Source organism: Ranitomeya imitator, chromosome 6 (assembly GCF_032444005.1).
Source record: "Ranitomeya imitator isolate aRanImi1 chromosome 6, aRanImi1.pri, whole genome shotgun sequence".
Classification (NCBI taxonomy): domain Eukaryota; kingdom Metazoa; phylum Chordata; class Amphibia; order Anura; family Dendrobatidae; genus Ranitomeya; species Ranitomeya imitator.
Window position 1 is genome coordinate 551,303,314 of NC_091287.1, and position 27,784 is coordinate 551,331,097.

Here is a 27,784-nt window from a genome sequence, read left to right on the forward strand (position 1 = left end):
TGTTATCTGTTATCAGCCACTGCAGGGTATGGGACATTAACGGTTCTTGGGATAAAAAGGGGGGAGGTTTGCAAACCGGCACAGACGAGAGGGAGACGAGGGGCCTGTAGGGCCTCAGCCTCCAGGGACGGTCACCGGTACGTACACTATTGTTCTCTGGTGTCTGATCGATATATAATATATACACACTATATACATAGCTCCCGCTCTGTTAGATTACCCAGGAGAGCAGAATATATATATATATATATATACAAAAAAAAAAAACAACTATTCAAATATTAAATGAAATTAAATCTCCAACCTGCAGCTTTCCAGCTGTTATAAGACTACAACTCCCAGCATGTCTTGCATAGTCCCCATGCTTTAGGTAATAAGGGTCTGGGAACAGAACCAGGGGCCGGGCACCAGATGAAGGACCCAAACCCATAAACATACCCCCCACTGGTGTCCGCTCCACAGCACAGCGCCAGCATCCCCCTGTAGTGGGCTCCAGCCGGACCCCCGTCACTCACCGGCGGTGCAGCCGATGTGGCGGCGTTCCCCCTATAAGAGCGCCAGCATCCCTCTGTAGTGGGCTCCGGCCGGACCCCCGTCACTCACCGGCGGTGCAGCCGATGTGGTGGCGTTCCCCCTATAAGAGCGCCAGCATCCCTCTGTAGTGGGCTCCGGCCGGACCCCCGTCACTCACCGGCGGTGCAGCCGATGTGGCGGCGTTCCCCCTATAAGAGCGCCAGCATCCCTCTGTAGTGGGCTCCGGCCGGACCCCCGTCACTCACCTGCGGTGCAGCCGATGTGGCGGTGTTCCCCCTATAAGAGCGCCAGCATCCCTCTGTAGTGGGCTCCGGCCGGACCCCCGTCACTCACCTGTGGTGCAGCCGATGTGGCGGCGTTCCCCCTATAAGAGCGCCAGCATCCCTCTGTAGTGGGCTCCGGCCGGACCCCCGTCACTCACCTGCGGTGCAGCCGATGTGGCGGTGTTCCCCCTATAAGAGCGCCAGCATCCCTCTGTAGTGGGCTCCAGCCGGACCCCCGTCACTCACCTGCGGTGCAGCCGATGTGGTGGCGTTCCCCCTATAAGAGCGCCAGCATCCCTCTGTAGTGGGCTCCGGCCGGACCCCCGATGTGGTGAGGCTCGTCTATCCCTGGGATTTCCCTCCTATCAGCAGCGGGGAACGTTCCTACGTTTTGCGGACGTCACAGGTTTTCCCGGCCGGGATGGAGCGTGATCAGTAAATCCGTGCGGCTGGGAGAAATCTGCAGCGCGACACACACAGCGCCGCACGCTCCGCTCGTGTCTGCTGTGCAGGGGGGACAGAGCGCTCCGCCACCGGAGAAGGGAGGGGGGGGCGACGCTGCTTATAGAGCAAGACATTCGCTTCCTAAAATACCCCCAGATGTAGCAGAGCTCAACCTGTCAGCCAACACTGACGCTCAACCTGCAGTCCTATGTAAAATCAGAGCTTACTCTTACCCGGCACTGCTACATCTGACACTCAGTTGAGTCAGGTCACAGATTCCAGACCCAATCCTCACGGGCAGCAGATTGCCAACTGTAGTGACAGTCTATACCGCAGCTCCAGAATTACATTCATGAAGCAGGTGGATCAGGATGAACAGGACATTGCATTCATAATAAAAGCCTGCACAGAGCCGTCAGCTCTGCTGCATCCGCCATGTACAGAGGCTGCAGGAACCAGAGCGAGGGTCTCCAGGAACCAGAGCGAGGGTCTCCAGGCATTTCCTGCCGTTCTCTCCCTCTCGGGTCTGTCTTCAATTAGTGATGTCAATGCCAGGCCCCCAAAAACCCCGCGGAGGGCGTCCCACAGGGGAGTGCAGCGCTGCACAGCGCATCGTGATACGGGGTCAGCGGAGAGGAACCGCCGCCGGGGATCGGTCCAGCGCCATATACAAGATGCAGAAACTTATTGCATTTTTTTTTTTTGAATGAAAAATTGGACAAAATTTGCAACTTTTTTTTTTTGTTTTAAAGCATTTAATAAAAATTTGTCCTATATAGTGAAAAATAAAGACTTGCAATATAAATATTCTATATATTCAGTTTCATTTTTCATAGTTCAGGTCTCCATTGTTTTCAATGGGGTTGGGGTAACAAGTTCTGGCACCGGAACTTTTGGAACTCAGCTGAGACTAGCTCTGTAGGCCGATAAACTGACACACTGTAACAAACTATCAGCAGGGAAAGAACTGTCCACACTGGATACATTGTAACAAAACATCAGCTCTAGCAGACAACCTCCCCAGCCTGGTACGTGGCGGCCATATAACAGCCGGCCAGGTCCAGCAGAGCCGGCGTCATCCTCACTGACCGCAGCGGTGTTACATTGGTTTGTTACAATGCATCAGTGCAGGGAGTTTTCATCAATCAGGACATTATAAGGGGCGACAAGTGTAACAAATAATCGATGAGGGCGGCCACGTATCTGCTCCAGGGATAGCACAGATGTACCCTCCGTGGGACGGCGGCGTTATTGTCGCCCGCAGCCGCCGCCATGTCAGCGGAGGAGGAGCGCGTTCATTCACAACCTCCGCAGAGCCATTGTTCTGCCCCTGAAGGATGTGAGGAGAAGAAGGGTTTAATGAGAGGAGCGGCCGGCGTTACTGGCCGGGGATCATGGACGCTCATCCGGTAGGACGGGAGGATTACGGTCACACCGGAGATCACAGCCCAGCATACCCTGTGTGTGACCGCGGCAGGACGGTGTCGGACGCCCACGACAGAGGAATTAACGCAATTACTGAAAACCGTCCCCATAACCAGGAAACGCAGGACGTCGCCCCCAACGGGTCTCCGGACGGAGGGAAGAAACGGCTCAGTGTCGTCCCCTAGTGAGTCAAATGCCTGGGGACCAGAAGTGATTGGGACCCCCATGCACTGGCGGACACAGAACGGTAGCCCACCTGCCATCACAGTGATCAGATGACCAAGCGCCCCTATAATCCCCGGTGATCAGTGATGACACCATTGCCTACACACAGGAGCGGTGCCGGTCGGAGCCCCCGTTACATCACTGACGGCTCAGGCCGCTCCGGGGCCCCCCGTTACATCACTGACGGCTCAGGCCGCCCCGGGGCCCCCGTTACATCACTGACGGCTCAGGCCGCCCCGGGGCCCCCGTTACATCACTGACGGCTCAGGCCGCCCCGGGGCCCCCGTTACATCACTGACGGCTCAGGCCGCCCCGGGGCCCCCGTTACATCACTGACGGCTCAGGCTGCCCTGGGACCCCCGTTACATCACTGACGGCTCAGGCCGCCCCGGGGCCCCCGTTACATCACTGACGGCTCAGGCCGCTCCGGGGCCCCCCGTTACATCACTGACTGCTCAGGCCGCTCCGTGGCCCCCGTTACATCACTGACGGCTCAGGCCGCTCCAGGGCCCCCGTTACATCACTGAGGGCTCAGGCCGCCCCGGGCCCCCGTTACATCACTGACGGCTCAGGCCGCTCCGTGGCCCCCGTTACATCACTGACGGCTCAGGCCGCCCTGGGACCCCCGTTACATCACTGACGGCTCAGGCCGCCCCGGGGCCCCCGATACATCACTGACGGCTCAGGCCGCTCCGGGGCCCCCTGTTACATCACTGACGGCTCAGGCCGCCCCGGGGCCCCCGTTACATCACTGAGGGCTCAGGCTGCCCCGGGCCCCCGTTACATCACTGACTGCTCAGGCTGCCCCGGGGGCCCCGTTACATCACTGACGGCTCAGGCCGCCCCGGGGCCCCCGTTACATCACTGACGGCTCAGGCCGCCACCGGGCCATGGCATACAGCTGAGCTATGATGAGCGCTGCTCCGGACCCAGCAGAATAAAAGAAAAAAAAAAAAAAAACCACAGCAGAAATATATCAGGGCAAGAAGAAAAAAAAATAATATGGGAGAATATTCCGGCCCCGGCAGAGGAGGAAGCAGATTTACATACAGACGATGCAGCATTTCATTGTTTGGCGCGGAGGAGATTCTTGCTCCTCGGAAACACAATGTCCCAGCGTTACTGAGAAATGATGGGCAGAAGAGCAGGAACGAGACCTGCCCGTCCGGGAGGACAGACGTCACCAAGGTCACAGGCGGAAGAGGCGCCAACATGGGCTCAGACCGTCCTGAAATACTCTGTGCTGCTGGGAACACAGCTCCTGAATCCAATGCTCCGTACAAAGATCAGCACATCCCCCTCCTGTAATACTCTGTGCTGCTGGGAATACAGCTCCTCAATCCAATGCTCTGTATACAGATCAGCACATCCCCCTCCTGTAATACTCTGTGCTGCTGGGAATACAGCTCCTCAATCCAATGCTCTGTATACAGATCAGCACATCCCCCTCCTGTAATACTCTGTGCTGCTGGGAATACAGCTCCTCAATCCAATGCTCTGTATACAGATCAGCACATCCCCCTCCTGTAATACTCTGTGCTGCTGGGAATACAGCTCCTCAATCCAATGCTCTGTATACAGATCAGCACTTCCCCCTCCTGTAATACTCTGTGCTGCTGGGAATACAGCTCCTCAATCCAATGCTCTGTATACAGATCAGCACATCCCCCTCCTGTAATACTCTGTGCTGCTGGGAACACAGCTCCTCAATCCAATGCTCCGTACAAAGATCAGCACATCCCCCTCCTGTAATACTCTGTGCTGCTGGGAACACAGCTCCTCAATCCAATGCTCTGTATACAGATCAGCACATCCCCCTCCTGTAATACTCTGTGCTGCTGGGAATACAGCTCCTCAATCCAATGCTCTGTATACAGATCAGCACATCCCCCTCCTGTAATACTCTGTGCTGCTGGGAATACAGCTCCTCAATCCAATGCTCTGTATACAGATCAGCACTTCCCCCTCCTGTAATACTCTGTGCTGCTGGGAATACAGCTCCTCAATCCAATGCTCTGTATACAGATCAGCACTTCCCCCTCCTGTAATACTCTGTGCTGCTGGGAATACAGCTCCTCAATCCAATGCTCTGTATACAGATCAGCACATCCCCCTCCTGTAATACTCTGTGCTGCTGGGAACACAGCTCCTCAATCCAATGCTCCGTACAAAGATCAGCACATCCCCCTCCTGTAATACTCTGTGCTGCTGGGAACACAGCTCCTCACACCAATGCTCTGTATACAGATCAGCACATCCCCCTCCTGTAATACTCTGTGCTGCTGGGAACACAGCTCCTCACACCAATGCTCTGTATACAGATCAGCACAACCCCCTCCTGTAATACTCTGTGCTGCTGGGAGCACAGCTCCTCACACCAATGCTCCGTACAAAGATCAGCACTTCCCCCTCCTGTAATACTCTGTGCTGCTGGGAACACAGCTCCTCAATCCAATGCTCCGTACAAAGATCAGCACTTCCCCCTCCTGTAATACTCTGTGCTGCTGGGAACACAGCTCCTCACACCAATGCTCTGTATACAGATCAGCACATCCCCCTCCTGTAATACTCTGTGCTGCTGTGGACCTGTCAGCCTCTGTCCTAGGCTACAATCATAATTCTGTAGCAACAAGAACAACTTAATGTAAAAGGGGTGAAAGGAGCCAAAGGAAGAACGAGGGGCACCCCGAAAATTACAGGGACAAGAGGCAATACCCAACACAGGCACAGGGGAAGAGGGGGCGCTCTTCTGGGGGAAGCAGAATGACACTTTACAGGGAATCACATTAATCACGGAAAACGCACAAAATGCAACATAAGCTGCAATGAGACGGTGAGTAACACTACACACGTATATCGCACACACACTGCCATACATCGTGTATAGTGCAGACATACAGGGGGGAAGTTAGGATTTGATACGCTGCCAATGTCACATGATTTCCCACCTACAAAGAACGGAGAGGTCTGTAATTTTTATTATAGGAACGCTTCACCCGGGACACAGAATGGAAGAACAAAAACCAGGAAAATCACATTGTATGATATTTAGATATTTCATGCAATAAACTGCAAATTAATTAAGTATTTGATCACCAACCAACCAGCAGGAATTGTGGCTCTGACAGTCAAACATTACCATTAGTGACACCGTCATGGATTGATATCCTGGAAGGTCTCCCAGCTCACTCCAGAACATGTCCAGGCATGTTTGAAGTTCACCAGTGGCCATCTGGACGATCCAGAGGAGGTAAGGGAGAAGATCATGTGGTCAGATGAGGCCAAAATAGAACTTTTTAGCATCAACTCCACTCGCCATGTTTGGAGGAAAAAGAAGGGAGAGTACAAGTCGAAGAACACCATCCCAACCGTGAAGCATGGTGGGGGAAACATACTTTAGGGGTGCTGTTCTGCAACTGCACCCTATTGAAGGGAGGATGGACGGGGTCATTTATCGTAAGATTTTGACCAACAACCTCCTCTCAGTCAGAGCATTGAAGATTGGTCGTGGCCGTGTCTTCAGCAGGACAATGACTCGAAACACAACCGGGGCAACTAAGGAGTGGAACACATACATAGCTATTTATTGCAAAAAAATGAAAAACTCACCTACCACCGGCCGTCGTGAAGCTTTAACACTACCTGAAACAAAGAATAGCGGAATTAGCTCTTTGTCACCTCCATCAGGAAAATATTTCAAAGTATCAGTCACAAAGACCCCCATAATGGTGATGCCTAGGACATAAGGTCCGTCCTCAGACCCCCTCGCTGATCGCCAGTATGAAGGGCTCGCCGGTACAATTACATGTCGGGCTATACGGTTGGCGATTTCAGAAGTGACCCCCTGACCAGTATGGAGGGAGGTGGGAAGGGGGCATCCGACCACCCAGATCCCCATTCTTGGACCCCCTCCCCATTGATCATTTTTAGAGGGAGGATTAACCCTTTAAGCCCACAGCATGCTCATTTTCTTCGAGACGCACGTATACTGGAAATGATAAAAACAACAACAATTCCCATCACAGGACTGGAGAACGGAGTCTAATACAGTAAAAGCTCGTTAATACCGGGATGAACTTCAGATTATTAAAACCTTGAGATGTAGGACCGCGACCAATCATGGACTGGAAACTTTGTGGAAAATAAGTAAAACATGGCGGCAGAAGAATGACCAGATTAAGAGTCATCGGCCATCAGCGGGATCGTAACGCCGACCAGTGGTGCACCGCCGACCATCAGGGGAACACGTCTAACCCTCCTAAATGTGAGCACCTCGCAGTGAGCTCTGCAGGAGGCCCAGGCCGCCATCCCGAGGGTGGGACAATCCCCTCGTTTGGGGCTGGTAGCCAAGGCATTCCTGGCGCCCGCTCTCCGGAGAGTGTGCCAGGCCGGTGTACCCGCTCTGGGCCGGAACGCATCACATTTCCACTTGCGGAGAGGTGTGGAAAGCAAAAGATTTGACTTGAGGAAACCCCCACACAATGCGCCACCTGAAGAAGCTCTGGACGTGCGGGAAACTGATGACGCCAGCGCGGCTCCCGGCGGGCAGCCATGGCCACCTGCGTCCCGTAGCGCCCCATTACCCCATGTGCCCCCTTAGCACCTGCTCAAGGGTCTACAATGGAGCCGCATTCCGGGCTGTAAATCCACGTGAGGTCGAACTCGCAATCAGTGGTCATGAAAAGTCAGAAAGTCAAAGAAAGAATCCGTGTTCTACAGATCTCACAAGACGAGCTTCACTAAGGCTCAGTCACCGCTTCCCCAAAGGTTATAAACAAAGGAAGAATGTGCAGGAACAAAGCAGTCCCCAGCGCTGCGCAGATGCCCCGGAGCAGCGCTCAGATTCCCACAGAACGAGCAGAAACTCACCGCGCTTTATTACATGCAGGAGAAAGGTAAAGCAGTGCCCCCATAGTGTGCGCGGAGAAGTATTCACCCCCCAAACTCAGACTAACCCACCAACTGTGCACATGTGCAGAGGGCAGTACTATAGCAGATATATTCCTATACATAGGGGCAGTATTATAGTAGTTATATTCTTGTACATAGGAGCAGTATTATAGTAGTTATATTCTTGTACATAGGAGCAGAATTATAGTAGTTATATTCTTGTATATAGGGACAGTATTATAGTAGTTATATTCTTGTACATAGGAGCAGTATTATAGTAGTTATATTCTTGTATATAGGGACAGTATTATAGTAGTTATATTCTTGTACATAGGAGCAGTATTATAGTAGTTATATTCTTGTACATAGGAGCAGTATTATAGTAGTTATATTCTTGTACATAGGAGCAGTATTATAGTAGTTATATTCTTGTACATAGGGGCGGTATTATAGTAGTTATATTCTTGTACATAGGGGCAGTATTATAGTAGTTATATTCGTGTACATAGGGGCAGTATTATAGTAGTTATATTCTTGTACATAGGAGCAGTATTATAGTAGTTATATTCTTGTACATAGGGGCAGTATTATAGTAGTTATATTCTTGTACATAGGAGCAGTATTATAGTAGTTATAGTCCTATACATAGGGGCAGTATTATAGTAGTTATATTCTTGTAGATAGGGGCAGTATTATAGTAGTTATAGTCCTATACATAGGGGCAGTATTAGGCCGGCTTCACACTTGCGAGTTTTACGGACGTAAGAGCGCAGAAACTACGTCCGTAAAACTCGCAAAAAATACGGCACAATTATTCTCTATGCCCCTGCTCCTATCTGCCGTATTTTACTGATCAGTATTATACGGCTTTCTACGGCCGCACAAAATCGCAGCATGCTGCGTTTGTCACCGTACTGCGCAAGAAATACGCCAATGAAAGTCTATGGAAGCGTGAAAAATACGGATTTCACACGGACAAGCAGTGTGACTTGCGAGAAATACGCAGCGCTGTTAGAGAGAAAAGCCGGTAATTCAGTGCGGTGTACAGTAAAATCACACTGACAGCTTACAGTCCAATAGGTAGAATAAATGTGTACACATAGAATAGATAGATAGATAGATATATAGATGGATAGATAGATAGATATATAGATAGATATATAGATAGATATATAGATAGATAGATATATAGATAGATAGATATATAGATAGATAGATATATAGATAGATAGAGATATAGATAGATATAGCTATAGATATATAGATATATAGATATAGATATAGATATAGATATAGATATATATATATATATATATATGTCAGTGAGACACATATATGTATATATATATTACTATTTATTCCAGCGCTAGACAGCTTGAAAGCCGGTAATTCAATTACCGGCTTTTTCTTTCTCCTTCCTAAAACCCGACATGATTTGAGACATGGTTTACATACAGTAAACCATGTCTTCTCTCCATTTTTTTTTGCAGATTCCACACTACTAATGTTAGTAGTGTGTATCTGCAAAATCTGGCCGTTCTAGCTCTTAAAATAAAGGGTTAAATGGCGGAAAAAATTGGCGTGGGCTCCCGCGCAATTTTCTCCGCCAGAGTAGTAAAGCCAGTGACTGAGGGCAGATATTAATAGCCTGGAGAGGGTCCACGGTTATTGGCCCCCCCCCCCCTGCCTAAAAATATCTGCCCCCAGCCACCCCAGAAAAGGCACATCTGGAAGATGCGCCTATTCTGGCACTTGGCCACTCTCTTCCCACTCCCCTGTAGTGGTGGGGTATGGGGTAATGAAGGGTTAATGCCACCTTGCTATTGTAAGGTGACATTAAGCCTAATTAATAATGGAGAGGCGTCAATTATGACACCTATCCATTATTAATCCAATTGAATGAAAGGGTTAAATAAAACACAAACACATTATTTAAAATTATTTTAATGAAATAAAAACAATGGTTGTTGGAGTATTCTATTCTACGCCCAATCCAATCACTGAAGACCCTCGTTCTGTGAAAGAAAAAACATAATAAACCAACAATATACATACCTTCCGCAGATCTGTAACGTCCAACGATGTAAATCCTTCTGAAGGGGTTAAAACATTTTGCAGCAAGGAGCTTTGCTAATGCAGGCTGCTCCTCGCTGCAAAACCCCGGGGAATGAGTCTAAATAAAGATCAATGATCTATATTTAGCTTCATTTGCGGTGAGGCGCCCTCTGCTGGCTGTTTATAGATCGTGGGAACTTGCCTAGAAAGCCTGGGAGCTTTCTAGGAAATTTCCCACGATCTATGAACATCCAGCAGAGGGCGCCTCACCGCAAATGAAGCTAAATATAGCTCATTGATCTATATTTAGACTCATTCCCCGGGGTTTTGCAGCGAGGAGCAGCCTGCATTAGCAAAGCTCCTTGCTGCAAAATGTTTTAACCCCTTCAGAAGGATTTACATCGTTGGACGTTACAGATCTGCGGAGGGCAAGTATATTGTTGGTTTATTATGTTTTTTCTTTCACAGAACGAGGGTCTTCAGTGATTGGATTGGGCGTAGAATAAAATACTCCAACAACCATTGTTTTTATTTCATTAAAATAATTTAAAATAATGTGTGTGTTTTATTTAACCCTTTCATTCAATTGGATTAATAATGGATAGGTGTCATAATTGACGCCTCTCCATTATTAATTAGGCTTAATGTCACTTTACAATAGCAAGGTGGCATTAACCCTTCATTACCCCATATCCCACCGCTACACGGGAATGGGAAGAGAGTGGCCAAGTGCCAGAATAGGCGCATCTTCCAGATGTGCCTTTTCTGGGGTGGCTGGGGGCAGATATTTTTAGCCAGGGGGGGGGGGCCAATAACCGTGGACCCTCTCCAGGCTATTAATATCTGCCCTCAGTCACTGGCTTTACTACTCTGGCGGAGAAAATTGCGCGGGAGCCCACGCCAATTTTTTCCGCCATTTAACCCTTTATTTTAAGAGCTAGAACGGCCAAATTTTGCAGATACACACTACTGACATTAGTAGTGTGGAATCTGCAAAAAAAATGGAGAGAAGACATGGTTTACTGTATGTAAACCATGTCTCAAATCATGTCGGGTTTTAGGAAGGAGAAAGAAAAAGCCGGTAATTGAATTACCGGCTTTCAAGCTGTATAGCGCTGGAATAAATAGTAATATATATACATATATGTGTCTAATGACATATACATATATATATACATATATACATATATACATATATACATATATACATATATACATATATACATATTTTTTTTTTTTTCTTTTTGGGACACATGGATCATTTCTATAGCGGTATGTTGGTTTTGCAAGCCTGCGAGAAAACCACGCAGTACGGCTGCCATACGGAGGATGCCATGCGCAAAAAACGCTGACACACCCTGCCTACGGAGGAGCTACGGACCACTATTTTCGGGACATTTCAGCGTATTACGGCCGTAATATACGGACCGTATTTTCATACGCTGAGTGTGAAGCCGGCCTTATAGTAGTTATATTCTTGTACATAGGGGCAGTATTATAGTAGTTATATTCTTGTACATAGGGGCAGTATTATAGTAGTTATATTCTTGTACATAGGGGCAGTATTATAGTAGTTACCGTATATTCTTGTACATAGGAGCAGTATTATAGTAGTTATATTCCTATACATAGGGGCAGTATTATAGTAGTTATATTCTTGTACATAGGGAGCAGTATTATAGTAGTTATATTCTTGTACATAGGGGCAGTATTATAGTAGTTATATTCTTGTACATAGGAGGCAGTATTATAGCAGTTATATTCTTGTACATAGGGGGCAGTATTATAGTAGTTATATTCCAGTACATAGGAGCTGTATTATAGTAGTTATATTCTTGTACATAGGAGGCAGTATTATAGTAGTTATATTCTTGTACATAGGAGGCAGTATTATAGTAGTTATATTCTTGTACATAGGGGGCAGTATTATAGTAGTTATATTCTTGTACATAGGAGCAGTATTATAGTAGTTATATTCTTGTACATAGGGGGCAGTATTATAGTAGTTATATTCTTGTACATAGGAGCAGTATTATAGTCGTTATATTCTTGTACATAGGGGCAGTATTATAGTAGTTACCGTATATTCTTGTACATAGGAGCAGTATTATAGTAGTTATATTCTTGTACATAGGGAGCAGTATTATAGTAGTTATATTCTTGTACATAGGAGCAGTATTATAGTAGTTATATTCTTGTACATAGGGGCAGTATTATAGTAGTTATATTCTTGTACATAGGAGGCAGTATTATAGCAGTTATATTCTTGTACATAGGAGGCAGTATTATAGCAGTTATATTCTTGTACATAGGGGGCAGTATTATAGTAGTTATATTCCAGTACATAGGAGCTGTATTATAGTAGCTATACTCTTGTACATAGGAGCAGTATTATAGCAGTTATATTCTTGTACATAGGGGGCAGTATTATAGTAGTTATATTCTTGTACATAGGAGCAGTATTATAGTCGTTATATTCTTGTACATAAGGGCAGTATTATAGTAGTTATATTCTTGTACATAGGGGCAGTATTATAGTAGTTATATTCTTGTACATAGGAGGCAGTATTATAGTAGTTATATTCTTGTACATAGGAGCAGTATTATAGTAGTTATATTCTTGTACATAGGAGCAGTATTATAGTCGTTATATTCTTGTACATAGGGGCAGTATTATAGTAGTTATATTCTTGTACATAGGAGCAGTATTATAGTCGTTATATTCTTGTACATAGGAGGCAGTATTATAGTAGTTATATTCTTGTACATAGGAGCAGTATTATAGTCGTTATATTCTTGTACATAGGGGCAGTATTATAGTAGTTATATTCTTGTACATAGGAGCAGTATTATAGTCGTTATATTCTTGTACATAGGAGGCAGTATTATAGTAGTTATATTCTTATACATAGGAGCAGTATTATAGTCGTTATATTCTTGTACATAAGGGCAGTATTATAGTAGTTATAATTATGACAATAGAGGGGGTTTAGCGCAGTATATGCAGATTCTGTCTGCAGACTATAATCATTTTGTGCTGACTTGTCGCTTCCCTTCTTACAATGTGTATTACTCATGGATGTGTCAGTTAATCTTTAAGGTTGGACAATAAATTAAATCTGTTCTTCGTTATTAAGAATTAAGTGATCTGATGAATGAAAAAAAAAAAAAAAAAAAACACCATCTGATACACGGCCGAGTTTTCGCACCTAGAAGGAATGGAGAGGTCTGTAAGTTTTATCGTAGGTACACTTCAATTATGAGAGAGAATCTAAAAATAAAAATCCAGAAAATCACGTCGTAGAATTTATACATAATTAATTTGTATTTTTATTGCCGGAAGTATTTGATACAATAGAAAAACAGAACTTAATATTTGTATAGAAACTTTTGTAATTACAGAGGTCAGACGTTTCCTGTGGTTCTTGACCAGGTTTGCGCACTCTGCAGCAGGGATTTTGGCCCCCTCCCCCATACAGGTACACTCAGGATCTTTCAGGTTTTGGGGCTGTTGCTGGGAAACGGAGTTTCAACTCCCTCCAAAGATTTTCTATTGGGTTCAGGTCTGGAGACTGGATACGACACTCCAGGACCTTGAAATCCTTTTTACGGAGCTGCTCCTTAGTTGCTCTGTGTGTTTCGGGTCATTGTCATGCTGGAAGACCAAGCCACAATCCAACTTCAAAGTTCTTACTGAAAGAAGGAGATTGTTGGCCAAAATCTCTTGATACATGACCCCATCCATCCTCCTTTCAATACGATGCAGTCGTCCTGTCCCATTTGCAAGAAAAAGCACCCACTAAGTATGAAGTTTCCTCCACCATGCTTCATGGTTGGGACGGTGTTCTTGTGGTTGTACTCGTCCTTCTTCCTCCAAACACTGTTAGTGGAGTTGGGACCACAAAGTTTTATTTGGTCTCATCCGACCACATGAGCTTCTTCCATGCCTCCTCTGGATCACCCAGATGGCCACTTGTGAACTTCAAACGGGCCTGGACATGTGCTGACGTGATGTGGGGTGTCTTGCATGTCCATAACGGCGTAGTGACTAGCTGTAATGCTGGAGACTGTGGTCCAAGCTCTCTTCTGGTCATTGACAAGGTCCTCCCGAGTAGTTCTGGGCTGATTCCTGACCTTTCACAGAATCTTCCTTACCCCACGAGGCGAGATCATGCATGATGCCCCAGACTGAGGAACATTGACAGTCATCTTGTGTTTTCTTCCAGTTTCTAATAATTGTACCATCAGTTATTTCCTTCTCCCCAAGCTGCTTGCCTATCTTCTTGTAGGACATCCCAGCCTTGTGCAGGGCTACAATTTTGTCCCTGGTGTCCTAAGGCAGCTCTTTGGTCTTGGCCATGGTGGAGAGGTTGGAATGTGATTGATTGTGTGGACAGGTATCTTTTATACACGTAACAAGTTCATACAGGTTCAATTAATCCAGGTAATGACTGCAGAGTAGGAGGTTTCTTACAGAAAACTAACAGGTCTGTGAGAGCCAGATTTCCTGCTGGTTGGTCGGCGATCAAATCCTTATTTCATGCAAGAAAATGCAAATTAAATATGTAAAAATCCTATAATGTGATTGATTGAGAATATATATATATATATATATATATATATATATATATATATATATATATATATATATTAGATTATGTCTCTCACAGGTGAAGTGTACCTATGGTAAAAATTACAGATCTCCATTCTTTATAGGTCGGAAAACTTGCAAAATCGGCAGGGGATCAAATAGTGTGTGTGCGCGTGCGTGCGTGCGTGCGTGCATGTATTATTTTTTTTTTTTCTCGAAATAGTGGGAATATACATAAAAGCTGGCAAAAACTGAGTAATCAGTGAAGTCTCGGAAGAAGGTTACAATCATATATTAGGAGTTCATTATAGACGCAGGAGGACATACTGCCCCCACATTAATGGGAATCCAGATGGTGAGCGCCTCAGCGAGGGAAAGCGCGTCAGCACGGCTATAGATACCCTCAGTGTCGTCCGCTCGCTGGGCACATGTATTTTTATGTCAAAATAAATAGTAGAGAAGGTCTTGGCTCGCTCTCTGCTTTGGAGACCCCAAGCGTTTTCTGGCAACGTCAAGAGCAGCAAGAACAGACTCCTTCAGTACCCGAGCCAATTCACCAGCCTTCAGATCATCACAGAACCTGACCTGGGGTGTAAAGCTCAGGACGACACCGGAATTTGGGAGAGTTCCTGTGTGAACCACGAAAAGCTCTGCTGAAAATCAGGAGGGTCAACAGTTCCCAGGAACCAAAAAGTGGCTTCATTTTAACGCATAATAAAAACAAACAAACGCAGTATTATAGTAGTTATATTCTTGTACATAGGGGCAGTATTATATTAGTTATATTCTTGTACATAGGAGCAGTATTATAGTAGTTACATTCTTGTACATAGGGGCAGTATTATAGTAGTTATATTCTTGTACATAGGGGCAGTATTATAGTAGTTATATTCTTGTACATAGGGGGCAGTATTATAGTAGTTATATTCTTGTACATAGGGGCAGTATTATAGTAGTTATATTCTTGTACATAGGAGCAGTATTATAGTAGTTATATCCTTGTACATAGGAGCAGTATTATTGTAGTTATATTCTTGTACATAGGGGGCAGTATTATAGTAGTTATATTCTTGTACATAGGGGCAGTATTATAGTAGTTATATTCTTGTACATAGGGGCAGTATTATAGTAGTTATATTCTTGTACATTGGAGCAGTATTATAGTAGTTATATTCTTGTACATAGGGGGCAGTATTATAGTAGTTATATTCTTGTACATAGGGGGCAGTATTATAGTAGTTACATTCTTGTACATAGGGGGCAGTATTATAGTAGTTATATTCTTGTACATAGGGGGCAGTATTATAGTAGTTATATTCTTGTACATAGGGGGCAGTATTATAGTAGTTATATTCTTGTACATAGGGGCAGTATTATAGTAGTTATATTCTTGTACATAGGGGCAGTATTATAGTAGTTATATTCTTGTACATTGGAGCAGTATTATAGTAGTTATATTCTTGTACATAGGGGGCAGTATTATAGTAGTTATATTCTTGTACATAGGGGGCAGTATTATAGTAGTTACATTCTTGTACATAGGGGCAGAAATATATTAGTTATATTCTTGTACATAGGAGCAGTATTATAGTAGTTATATCCTTGTACATAGGAGCAGTATTATTGTAGTTATATTCTTGTACATAGGGGGCAGTATTATAGTAGTTATATTCTTGTACATAGGGGCAGTATTATAGTAGTTATATTCTTGTACATAGGGGCAGTATTATAGTAGTTATATTCTTGTACATAGGGGCAGTATTTTGTAGTACTTACTCATTTCTATGACTTATGCATCTATAATCAGTTTTTAGGATAAAACAAAAACTACGATAACCTGGAGGATATTTCCTAACAGAAACATATACTTTTGTTTGTTAAGCCTCTTAAACAAAAAATAAATACTAGAACACGACCTGACTACATTTTGCCTAGTACATACCATATATTTATTCAGGCAATTGCTGCTAGACTTTGTACAGATCGACTTCACAGTGCAAAAGGCGGTCTGTGGATGGAGGGGGCTGGGGACGACTTCAAAGGCATTCCAAGTATCTGGTGAGGATGAGGAGGGAATTACTGGCACAATACTGGCCCCTCAGAGCCCAGCTGCCAGCTCAGAGCCGGTATACAGCCCGGGCCGGAGAACAGTGGCCACATTCCTAGCTTTTCTCTGCTTCATTGATGTTCCTCTTCCTTTCTCCATTCACCGAGGGGACATGTACATAGATAAAGTGACTATGGGACAAGAAAGACATAACAGAGGACATGAGGGTGAGTTCACACACTGCGGCAGCGGTTGGACGCATTCCTGAAGGTTAATACTCGCCGTACAGAACAATGAATCCGAGCCGGGCCACCAGCAGAAGACTTGACCACGCGGCTTCTCCAGAGCTACCATGCTTGGTGGTCGATGACGTTGGGCGCACAGGTCAAATTCTAAGTCTTTATTTCTTCTTCCAGAAAACAAGTTATTGTGGGCGATTGACCCTGGTGCTGCCTCTCGACCGGACACAACACTCAAAGTCAAACATTTGAAGCCATTTCTATAGTTTACGAGAAGGAAACGTTTAAGATGCCGCAGGAGAAGTCGCGAGAAATCCAGAGGCCAAATATTAGGAATTCTGAAGGGTCATCAAGACATTTGGAGTCAAATCTGTGGTGATCCATAAGTCGGGAGCTCTTCTCACCATCGTGGTTCCACTTGGTCCTCCTCAGTGTATTGCGGTGGCTTTTGTGGGCCCATATAAAGTTACCAAGGAGTGTCCTTACCATTGATCTAATGACTTGGAATGGATAGTCATCGTCCTTCAAGAACGGTTCCTTAGACCCAAGGTCAGGCTTGGACTAGCACCTATAAAATACTATTAGGAGCCCCAGCAAACACTAGAGCAAGGGTTCATTTATTGCACCACACTCCACAATCTGATGGATCAGCCCCATTTAAAGGGGGCTGTCCATTTTAAAGACAAATTGGGGAACAACCATGACAGAACAAGCATCACTGTTCCGTTGATGGACCTGTCTTTCTAGCACTTGCTTTTCATTGCTTTTTTGGATTACAAGGAAGCAGCAGGGTGGTCTCTCTTATGTGACCGCTGCAGCCGATCACTAAACTCAGTATTCTACTGCTATCTACCGTGACATGGCTGTGAAAGCCAATAACTGGCCGCAGTGGGCATGTGTTGTAAACATCAAGTTACCATTGAAGCCGAAGACCAGCGAAGTAGTCAGGGCTTTGACAAGCCATTAGTAGTTTGGCATTTTACTAGTCCACGTTCTCCGCAACGTAGTGAAGATTATGTCACGTAAATGCGATGAAAACGTCCTCAGGTGCAATTTGCATCATCTGCTTGGTTTAGTAGAAGTGGCGACTGCATTGCCTCCTAATGGACGGATGGGTAGCAAAGCAACTAAAACTGCTTACTTGAGACGTAGGTGCGGTCTCAGGTTTATTTTTTAAGATCCGGATTCAGACCCTGCTGATTTGCTAGTAGAAACCCAAATAGCAAAAAACTTCAGGTAACCAAATAGGAACTCGAAAAAAAACGAACCAAAAAACTCTCAGGAGTCTGATCCATTTCTTCCTGGTTGCCCTTTGCAGGATCAGAAAGTTCTCAGTGTAATTTGCAAGGTAGGGAATGTTCCATGGGAGCCGTCAAGCTGTCATTCGCATGGACTAAATTTACTAGCTGATCTGGCCTTTCCGACACGGACCCCGGACGAGGGAGCCTGGTATCAATAGCCCGATAGAACGACGGCAGCAGCTGGATATGTGCAAGCCCGGGTATTCCTGCCCTTACCGGTTTCATATAGTCACCGCGATCCAAGGTCAAAGAATCTGTGAAACCACAAACCCATACAGGACTCTAGAGTAGCGAGAAATGGCGCGTCCTTGGTGGAGGTGATGAAGCACTCCTGAGGACCACCGGCCGGGCCAAACATTCCCAAACCATTCTCCACCATGGCTAAAGGGGGCACCTAGTGTAGTGAACACTACATCTTCCAGATCGGAGATTCTTTACTTGTTTGACCGTACAAGTTACAGGTGAAGCTTCAAATATGACAAAGTCGTGTTCCTAATAGAACCAAAATCTCAGAAACGTCCATCCAACACGAAACACGAGCAAAAGCCAACACGATCCCAAAGATATGAATGTGTTCCCCTCCTTAAGTAAAGCGTTCGCTACATCCTTTTAGAAAATCTGGATATTTCATGGTCTGAGCCCAACGTAAACCATCCCGTGCCAAGACCCTCTTACCCCCCACCCGTGACTGGTGAGCCAACGTCAATAAGCAAAGACAGGATGGTCCTGGGCTCCGGGGCGACCCACATTAACACGGCATTCCAGCTGTGGCACGGCATGTCCAAATGTTACACAAACACGGCTTTTATAATGGACATGGGAATAGTAAACCTCCGAGGACTGTGAGAACCTCAGCACCGAACACAACGCCCAACGTACAGAAGAGCAAAGATCTGCAAGAAGGAGATGTGGGACCCAACATGGAAGCATCCGGCACGGTGTATGGTCCAACAAGCACATGCGACCTCTGAAGCCAGTGCACAGGGAAGGTACCCGGCATTATTCAAGCAGGAAAACACTAGACCTCAACCGACGCCCGTCCTGTGGTGAGGCAGGGGTCGCTCTCTACTTCCCCCGACGCCCGTCCTGTGGTGAGGCAGGGGTCGCTCGCTACTTCCCCCGACGCCCGCCCTGTGGTGAGGCAGGGGTCGCTCTCTACTTCCCCCGACGCCCGCCCTGTGGTGAGGTGGAGGTCGCTCTCAACTTCCTCGTAGTGTCAACTCTGTGGCGAGGCCGCTCTCCACTTTCCCTGGGGCCCACTCTGTGGCGAGGTGAGGCCGCTCTCCACTTTCCCCGGGGCCCACTATGACGAGGTGAGGCCGCTCTCCACTTTCCCTGGGGCCCACTATGACGAGGTGAGGCCACTCTCCACTTTCCCCGGGGCCCACTATGGCGAGGTGAGGCCGCTCTCCACTTTCCCCGGGGCCCACTATGACGAGGTGAGGCCACTCTCCACTTTCCCCGGGGCCCACTATGGCGAGGTGAGGCCGCTCTCCACTTTCCCCGGGGCCCACTATGACGAGGTGAGGCCACTCTCCACTTTCCCCGGGGCCCACTCTGTGGCGAGGTGAGGCCGCTCTCCACTTTCCCTGGGGCCCACTATGACGAGGTGAGGCCACTCTCCACTTTCCCCGGGGCTCACTCTGTGGCGAGGTGAGGCCGCTCTCCACTTTCCCCAGGGCCCACTCTGTGGCGAGGTGAGGATGCTCTCCACTTTCCCCGGGGCCCACTCTGGTGAGGTGAGGCCGCTCTCCACTTTCCCCGGGGCCCACTCTGTGGTGAGGTGAGGCCGCTCTCCACTTCCTCTGGGGCCCACTATGACGAGGTGAGGCCGCTCTCCACTTCCTCCGGGGCCCACTATGACGAGGTGAGGCCGCTCTCCACTTTCCCCGGGGCCCACTCTGTGGCGAGGTGAGGCCACTCTCCCCGGGGCCCACTCTGTGGCAAGGTGAGGCCACTCTCCACTTTCCCCGGGGCCCACTCTATGGCGAGGTGAGGCCACTCTCCACTTTCCCCGGGGCCCACTCTGTGGCGAGGTGAGGCCGCTCTCCACTTTCCCAGGGGCCCACTATGACGAGGTGAGGCCGCTCTCCACTTTCCCCGGGGCCCACTCTGTGGCGAGATGGGGCCGCTCTCCAGTTCCCCCACCAGGTAAAGACTCAGGACTTATAACTATGGTCAGCCATGCCATGGACGTGTCGGCAGGACTGATCCCACAGTCCTGATTTTGCAGGACTTTATTTGGGGGCAGCAGCTCGGGGGTCCCTTTTCCTGGTACTGAGATCTAACGCGTTATTATCGGAGTGTAATGCAGCTTTGTGCAAACACATTTATGTTAATTATCAGATCCACGAGAAGAAAACAAGACAATTCATGTCCACAACCTATAATCACCTAATCCCCAAGTGTTAATTATGCTAATTAGAGCCTGACCGGAGAAGGCGTCTGCAGGAGGACACCGGACTGCCGGCTGCCCAGCAGCGCCGTCCCCGGGCCTCCGCGGGACCCCCATTATCCCAGCACCCTAGAGTCACAGTGTTGTTAACGGGAAAACCCACGTTCCAGTGACTTCAATAGGAGAATTTCTGAAGTGGCTTTAATATGAATTATGCCAAAAACTTACGCTTTCCCCTCTGAATAATAAAGGCTGATCCTCAGGGAAGAACAAACAAGAAATATTAACGAGTAACAGAAGAGGCCGGCGGCACGGCTGATCCGCCATCACCGGAGAGGGAATCCCTGAATTACCAAGGCGCACATTCACACCGGGCAGGAAAAATAACTGCACGCCGGACGTTAAATTGCCGCCAATGTCACCCATTGATTTCACATTTCCTACACAGCTGCGAAGGATGAAATCTGCGGCATCGGCTCCGTCCGATGTGAACGCAGCCTTAAAGCTTGGTGCACGTGGGCTGCGGATCAGCTGCAAAACCCTCATGTGCAAAATGCAGATTTTCCACACATCATCATAGAAAAGCGTGAAAGCAAAAAAAAAAAAAACAACAACCCTGCAACGAAAAAACGGCACGTGTCAAAACGGGCTAATGGAGTCTGGTTACATAGGAGCCATGTAATAATCGCTTCGGTGAGCGGAGAATTGCCATGGCAACAGCGGAATACCACCCGGGAGGAGAATCCGAGAGCGAGGGCACCGCCTGCTGGTATATACCGTATACTCTACACTAGGTGGCGGCTACACAAATCCATTACATTGGCAGCCAATTCATGGACCGGCTGCACCAGTCCGCTCCCACCTGAGAACATGATGGGGGATGGCGGGGGGCACAGGTCTCCATATATTTCCTTCCTTGGAGGCGCTGATGTTTCGGTCACAATCATTCACTGCAATCAAAGCCGTCAGACAATGAGTAATGCACAAAACCCATTGTGAGTCACCCGCAAAACTGGGTCACCGTGCATCCGTGCCACCCGGCCAGGGCACGTACTGTACCAATGATGCACCTAATCAGCCAGCTGCTCCGAGGCCGGACCCCACCGATGCCCAGAGCAGAGGGGCAACAGCCCAATAACGGGCAGAATTCACGTGTACGGGAACGCTGCGCGACCGCCGCACCGGAGGAACCAGCCGGACAAATCTACAAGGGTTGTCGCTAGAGGTCGCACCGATCATAGACTCCGAGAGGAAACATCTAATCTTACAAGCTATAGGTTGTGGATCACAGGGGTCTGTGCGGACCCTGAAAAAGGGGCCACAAATGCCACCGCCCTGCCGTTTGAGAGCATGGCGATTGGTATTGAGGGCGCGTTGGCCGTTTCCCCATTCCTGGAGTCATACACCAGACTAGTTTATGTAATGTCAAGTTACCGCCCCCGAGGGGCAAAACTCACTATCAAAGAGGTCCCTGGAGAAGTGGAAGGAGGCGAATGGGTCACAGCCCCGTCCATCAAACTAGCCCTAATGAGACCTCGGGGGCCATTGTGCCCCCGCTGTGACTAATACATGTCAATAGCACCAAAGTCACAAAGAAACAGAAAAGCCTCCGGGCGCCATCTGATGCGGATCTCAGGTGTTTGTGCTCCGTCAATAAGGAAATACCTGCATGACACGGATTTTATGCGCATTTGTAGCCCCTTCATCAGTAACAGACGCCCCCTGGTCACACTACAAACAATAAAATCCCAACTTTTCGCTGGAAAACCCCCTTCAATTCCATTATGGATGCCCCCCAGGTACCCACTTGTACCTCCGGCCCCGCTGTGTCCTGTGTGGATATTTAGGATGGAAATCCATCAGAAGCCACAAAAGTAACTTTCCATCACAATCACAGAAAAAGTAACTGATGTAAAGCAGCAAAGTGACCTGAAGGGAAATCCGCGCTCCTCCACATTAACCCCTTCTGGATGCGGCCATTTCTCGCTTTTACATTTTTCCCCAAAAGCCATAACTTGTATTTCCGTACACAACAGGGTTATTTTTTGCAGTGTTAATGACAACATTCGCGTCCCTGAAAAACATGGAAGAAAAAAAAAATGTAAGTGGTAAAATCCCACCATGGTAATACTTGGGGTCTTGTGTTTGCGGTGGTCGCTGTGCGGTAAGATCAGATATGAAGGCCGCTGTCAGTGGGATTATTTTTTGCATTTTTTATTTTATTGAGGTGGGGGATACAAAGTTTAATTTGCCTTTTGTTGCTGTGGGGACAATCGGACCTCATCTCTAGGAAGTGGAAGGTGATAAGCGGCAAACTCCCCGAGAGGTGCACGCCGCCGTAATAAATCTGGTGCCGCGACACAAACGTTACCAACATTCCGGGAGTGAAGACGCCGCCCCAGCTCCACGGATCCAAAGAGGCAACGTCAAAAAACTTGTGCCGGAACGTCCCGAAAATATTGGTGTGAGGGCAATGCTCCAGCAAGACGTAGACAAAGCACACACACGTAATAACTGGGGGGTCTGACGATTGGGACCCCACTAATAACATAGCAGGGCTCATCAGAGACCCATCCCTGGCTTTGGAGGGGGTCTCCGCGATCACCTGTCCTCGGATGGATCAGGGCTGTTTTCATAGGGATACTCCAGTGATTAGAGGAAGATCATCAATATTAGATCAGCGGGGGATCTAGTCGGGGGTATACATTCCACACCGAGCCATTCACAGCACTACAATAGGCTGCAGACACTGCGGGGGGCTTATACAGAGACCCCTCCAACGAAAGGCCATCAAGTCATTCAGGATGAATGCTCATTATGTGCCAAATATCAGATTAATCCCTTTAACAGAGATCAGTAGATGAGTCCAGTCCGCAGCCATTGGGGGGGGGGTGATTGGCTGCAGCCGCACTGTGCGCAGCGGATCCTACATGACATCAGGAGGATATAACCGGCAGAGGTCGGGAGTGTGAGTCACCAGTGATCGGAAGACGCCGGGGCTGATGTCCCCTCCGCGGTGACAACGGGCGGCTATTGTTGTGCAGGGAAATCGCCATCTGCTACTCTGCCATAACTCCGCTATACGGACAGCCGGCAACAATGTATCACAGAGCGGAGAGCAAAACGTACCACCGCCACGCACCGCGCAGACCGGGACGTACCACACAGGTGATATATTGTACATATACGTTATATGCAGGGCCTGTATCGTGTGCGCGGTATACACAGGAGAGGACAGCACACAGAGCAGCAGGGGACGTGCGGTGTATAGGAGCTGATACACATACATCATCACAGCTACAGCACAGTATACACAGGCAGCACGGCGCGGCACAGTATACACAGGAGAGGACAGCACACATATACATCATCATAGCTGATACACCACGGCACAGCATATACAGGCCATACGATACAGCACGGCATACAGGGGCGATACAGCACGGCATACAGGGGCGATACAGCACGGCATACAGGGGCGATACAGCACGGCATACAGGGGCGATACAGCACGGCATACAGGGGCGATACAGCACGGCATACAGGGGCGATACAGCACGGCATACAGGGGCGATACAGCACGGCATACAGGGGCGATACAGCACGGCATACAGGGGCGATACAGCACGGCATACAGGGGCGATACAGCACGGCATACAGGGGCGATACAGCACGGCATACAGGGGCGATACAGCACGGCATACAGGGGCGATACAGCACGGCATACAGGGGCGATACAGCACGGCATACAGGCCATGTATTGCACAGCACAGCGGGTCACACAGCGCGGTATATAGGGGATACATCACACATACAGGCCATACAGCACAGCGCGGTATATAGGGGACACAACACAGTATATACAGGCCATGTATAGCACAGCGCGGTATATAGGGGCAGTATACAGAGGATACAGCATAGTACATACAGGCCATGTATCGCACAGCGCGGTATACAGGGGATACAGCATACTACATACAGGCCATGTATAGCACAGCGCGGTATATAGGGGACACAACACAGTACATACAGGCCATGTATCGCACAGCGCGGTATATAGGGGCAGTATACAGGGGATACAGCATACTACACACAGGCCATGTATCGCACAGCGCGGTATATAGGGGCAGTATACAGGGGATACAGCATACTACACACAGGCCATGTATCGCACAGCGCGGTATATAGGGGCGGTATACAGGGGATACAGCATACTACACACAGGCCATGTATCGCACAGCGCGGTATATAGGGGCGGTATACAGGGGATACAGCATACTACACACAGGCCATGTATCGCACAGCGCGGTATATAGGGGCAGTATACAGGGGATACAGCATACTACACACAGGCCATGTATCGCACAGCGCGGTATATAGGGGCGGTATACAGGGGATACAGCATACTACACACAGGCCATGTATCGCACAGCGCGGTATATAGGGGCGGTATACAGGGGATACAGCATACTACACACAGGCCATGTATCGCACAGCGCGGTATATAGGGCCAGTATACAGGGGATACAGCATACTACACACAGGCCATGTATCGCACAGCGCGGTATATAGGGGCGGTATACAGGGGATACAGCATACTACATACAGGCCATGTATCGCACAGCGCGGTATATAGGGGCGGTATACAGGGGATACAGCATACTACACACAGGCCATGTATCGCACAGCGCGGTATATAGGGGCAGTATACAGGGGATACAGCATAGTACACACAGGCCATGTATCGCACAGCGCGGTATATAGGGGCGGTATACAGGGGATACAGCATAGTACACACAGGCCATGTATCGCACAGCGCGGTATATAGGGGCAGTATACAGGGGATACAGCATACTACACACAGGCCATGTATCGCACAGCGCGGTATATAGGGGCGGTATACAGGGGATACAGCATACTACATACAGGCCATGTATCGCACAGCGCGGTATATAGGGGCGGTATACAGGGGATACAGCATACTACACACAGGCCATGTATCGCACAGCGCGGTATATAGGGGCAGTATACAGGGGATACAGCATAGTACACACAGGCCATGTATCGCACAGCGCGGTATATAGGGGCAGTATACAGGGGATACAGCATAGTACACACAGGCCATGTATCGCACAGCGCGGTATATAGGGGCAGTATACAGGGGATACAGCATACTACACACAGGCCATGTATCGCACAGCGCGGTATATAGGGGCGGTATACAGGGGATACAGCATACTACACACAGGCCATGTATCGCACAGCGCGGTATATAGGGGCGGTATACAGGGGATACAGCATACTACACACAGGCCATGTATCGCACAGCGCGGTATATAGGGGCAGTATACAGGGGATACAGCATAGTACACACAGGCCATGTATCGCACAGCGCGGTATATAGGGGCGGTATACAGGGGATACAGCATACTACACACAGGCCATGTATCGCACAGCGCGGTATATAGGGGCAGTATACAGGGGATACAGCATACTACACACAGGCCATGTATCGCACAGCGCGGTATATAGGGGCGGTATACAGGGGATACAGCATACTACACACAGGCCATGTATCGCACAGCGCGGTATATAGGGGCGGTATACAGGGGATACAGCATACTACACACAGGCCATGTATCGCACAGCGCGGTATATAGGGGCGGTATACAGGGGATACAGCATACTACACACAGGCCATGTATCGCACAGCGCGGTATATAGGGGCAGTATACAGGGGATACAGCATACTACACACAGGCCATGTATCGCACAGCGCGGTATATAGGGGCGGTATACAGGGGATACAGCATACTACACACAGGCCATGTATCGCACAGCGCGGTATATAGGGGCGGTATACAGGGGATACAGCATACTACACACAGGCCATGTATCGCACAGCGCGGTATATAGGGGCAGTATACAGGGGATACAGCATAGTACACACAGGCCATGTATCGCACAGCGCGGTATATAGGGGCGGTATACAGCATAGTACACACAGGCCATGTATCGCACAGCGCGGTATACAGGGGATACAGCATACTACACACAGGCCATGTATCGCACAGCGCGGTATATAGGGGCAGTATACAGGGGATACAGCATACTACACACAGGCCATGTATCGCACAGCGCGGTATATAGGGGCGGTATACAGGGGATACAGCATACTACACACAGGCCATGTATCGCACAGCGCGGTATATAGGGGCAGTATACAGGGGATACAGCATAGTACACACAGGCCATGTATCGCACAGCGCGGTATATAGGGGCAGTATACAGGGGATACAGCATAGTACACACAGGCCATGTATCGCACAGCGGGTCCCGTCTCCCGGTGCAGCACTGTGTGACTACGTGACATAACGGGAATCTCAGCTCTTTGTGCTGTGAGAAGCGGAGGCGCCTCCATCCGCCGCTGCCAGCAGATTCCCCCCCCCTCCGCCGCTTACCGTGCACCGCCCGCTCTCCTGCCGTGCTGCTCCACCGAGGACTGCGTGCCGATACTGCTTCCCCCGCCACCAATCAGTCCGCCTCTGCTGCACGCTCCGCCCCTTTACAGAACACGCCCCTAAACCATACTATTTATAGAGCCACGCCCTACTATGAATTGCGTCTTCTATACCACGCCCCTTTTGCGTGTCACACGTCTCCTACGTTTTAGGTCCGCCCATCGCTTGGTAACCCTGGACGCGCTGATTGGGCGAAGCCCCAGAGAAACTATGTGGCCGTCACGTGACCTGGAGCAAAGGAGACCTGAGTGTCCTGAAGTGACCTGGACACCGGGGAGAGAAGGCGGGAAAACCCGGACCACCGGCAGTGAGCGGAGACCCCGGGAGCCGCCCTCCTCCACACCGTCACCACCACACCGTCACCACCACACCGTCACCACGTGCAGGGAAAATGTGTCTGTGCGTGCTGAGGTACAGCTGACGGTATCACACAGGAGAGGATAATGAGATACACAGCTCAGCAGACAGTATCACATAGGATAGGATTAGATACACAGCTCAGCAGTTAGTATCACACAGGATAGGATTAGATACACAGCTCAGCAGACAGTATCACACAGGAGAGGATAATGAGATACACAGCTCAGCAGACAGTATCACATAGGATAGGATTAGATACACAGCTCAGCAGACAGTATCACACAGGAGAGGATAATGAGATACACAGCTCAGCAGACAGTATCACACAGGATAGGATAAGGGTACGTTCACACTAGCGTTGCGCCGCCCTGCGTCGGCGACGCAACGCGCGACGCATCGAAAAACGCGCGCAAAAACGCGCGCGTTTTGCGACGCGTGCGTCGTTTTTGACCAAAATCGGACGCACAGAAAATGCAACTTGTAGCGTTTTCGTG

General features: G+C 48.4%; 1 protein-coding gene across 1 annotated transcript in view; it reads right to left on the reverse strand.

The window, feature by feature from the left end:
- The window catches only part of PTP4A3 (protein tyrosine phosphatase 4A3), a 73,756-nt gene extending 46,770 nt beyond the window's left edge, over positions 1-26,986 (reverse strand). The window contains exons 1-2 of the mRNA XM_069731985.1: positions 26,871-26,986; positions 6,501-6,533 (exon numbers count right to left, since the gene is read on the reverse strand). The gene's annotated coding sequence lies outside the window, so the exon portion shown is untranslated. The remainder of the gene's footprint in view (positions 1-6,500; positions 6,534-26,870) is intronic.
- Between the last annotated feature and the right edge of the window lie 798 nt (positions 26,987-27,784).